This window comes from Engraulis encrasicolus, chromosome 5, assembly GCF_034702125.1.
Source record: "Engraulis encrasicolus isolate BLACKSEA-1 chromosome 5, IST_EnEncr_1.0, whole genome shotgun sequence".
Classification (NCBI taxonomy): domain Eukaryota; kingdom Metazoa; phylum Chordata; class Actinopteri; order Clupeiformes; family Engraulidae; genus Engraulis; species Engraulis encrasicolus.
In genome coordinates this window covers 14,252,827-14,255,326 of record NC_085861.1, presented here as the reverse complement: position 1 = coordinate 14,255,326, position 2,500 = coordinate 14,252,827, and positions in this window count along the sequence as shown.

Genomic DNA, 2,500 nt, shown 5'->3' with positions numbered 1-2,500 from the left:
ACTATGTTACAGTTTCATACATCATTGCTCAGTCTATTTCCATTATGCTGAATCATGTTTGGAACTGATTATGGAATTGTTAATGCAATCATATATAAAGAAAAACACAACATAGAAAAATAATTTGTGAACACTCTAATAACTTTTTGTCATTCCATACTACTTTACCCTCCCTGCCGTCGCCCCATGAATTGAGATCAGATTTGTCTCACATCTGAACTACAGAGGGAGACAGTCCACTCCTCCAACCTCCACTCAATGTGGTTACAGTGCATTTAGGACTGCAAAGGAAGCTTAGAAGAACATGAAGAGGCTTGACTCTTAAAAAGACACACAGCGCCGGAACATGAGTCATCACTGTATGTTGAAATGCACTGCAATAAAAACAAGAATGCTTCTGACATCTCCGTCCTAGTGTGCTTGAAGTGGAACACCCTGATCTGTGTATAGGTCTTGTATTTGTGTATCTGTAAGCTGTCAGATACCTTAATTTCCCTCGGGATTAATAAAAGAACTCTACTCAATTCTACTATTCCACTGAGTCCATGAGAATGCATACTGTAAATGCCTTATATTCTCTTAAAGGTGGATGAAACAATGTTAGAAACATAACTTTAAGTGTGGGAAAAAATGACGTAGCGTTTCTTTAAATCGCACATTTCACAGCACCGCTCTACTCCACATGACACAGCAGTAAAGAAATAGCGAGAAGGCATTTTCCATGAGCTGGATAATGAGTTGAGTGTCTGTCTGGCGGGGTGATTACTGGGGGCCACTAGCATGTTTTAGAGCCACTTCCTCTTTTGGACTTTCTCTCGATGGGATTACACAATCGGCGTGCTGATAAAATCCAGTCTTTGCTGAGCGAACAAAAATGCTCCTGAAACCTGCGTCATCGTCACTCAGTCACATATGTGGCCAACAGTGCTGCACGCATATTCTTTGCTACTAGACAAGATGAGTAACAATGAGTATAGTGTCAATGATTTGTGGCGCTCGTCACAACCAATGGCACAAATTGAAATCGTTTCTAATGAAACCTAAATGGCCTACACCAAAATGGAAAGCTGTACGAAATGAAACATGATTTCAAATGAAGAGTTAGGCCCACTTAGAATGCACCACAGTAACCTGTGGTTAGGATCACTTGCGAAAAATAAAATAAAATAATAATAATAATAATAATAAAAACAATCTATAAGCAACACAAACATTTAAATCCTTTTTTTATGCCTTTTAAACACACACATTTAGCATAATTGAAGCTCAATTTTGATCCAAATGTAATTTTCAGAGCATTCCTTGTATACATTGTGTCTGCACAATTTGCTTTTTATTTTTTTGCACTCTGTCAGCTGCAGGAAGGGGTATCGACCCCCTATAGCACCAGCTGAAATTAGCTCACTCTTCCACAGCTGGGCCTAGCAGTGTTGTGCAGACTCCTGCAGATTATAGTCTGGCGTAACACACATGCACGGACGAACAGACACACACACGCACACGCACGCACACGCACGCACACACACACACACACACACACACACACACACACACACACACACACACACACACACACACACACACACACACACACACACACAGAAAAAGATATATATATATATATATATATATATATAGAGAGAGAGAGAGAGAGAGGAGAGAGAGAGAGAGAGAGAGAGAGAGAGAGAGAGAGAGAGAGAGAGAGAGAGAGAGAGAGAGAGAGAGAGAGAGAGAGAGACAGCGTAAACTCCTCCAGCATCTGTTGAAAATGCCATTCATAGCCCCTTTGGCCGTCCAAGCCCAGCCCTCTGTCCTCCCCCTCCGCTCTTCTCAGCCCTCTTGCCCTCTCTCCAGCGAGCTCGCCTACGGTAAGCCCTCACTGGCAGCCAGGGAGAGAAGACGCTTCACCACAAAAGACTTAAGCACAGGGGCAGCGCTATAGAGGGAGGGGGGAGTAGGGCATTTTTTGTCCATGGGCCATGGGCCCCGGGCCCTCTCATACTGGTGGCCGGGGCCTTATTATGACATTGTTAGGTTGTATGGAGGGGGGGCCCTATCAGTGTTTTGACCTAGGGCCCTGTGTGCAGTGTGTCTGCCACTGCCTACTCATCAAACACAAGAGGAGGTCATCCACCTTCCCATAAGGCTGCCTGCTTTTGACATTTACAGCATCACGTTCGGCGTCTCGGCCAAGTATGATCCCGCCGACTTTTGACACATGAGCACTTTGAGAGCGCAGCCTGGATATAAGAGGGTTGTCAGAGGCCTGGATATGACAGCAGGGCTGGACTGGCCATCTGGCATAGCGGGTAGTTCCCAGTGGGCCCTGCACCCTCATGGGCCCCTATTTTCAGAAATGCAAAAATATACATATATATATACATACAGTATATTTTTTTACATTTCTGAAAATAGGGGTCAACGAGGGTGCGGCACACACCGGTGAGTCAGTTTTGCGCCGCTAATTATGAGGGGGCCCCTTTATGCCAAAAGTGCCCGG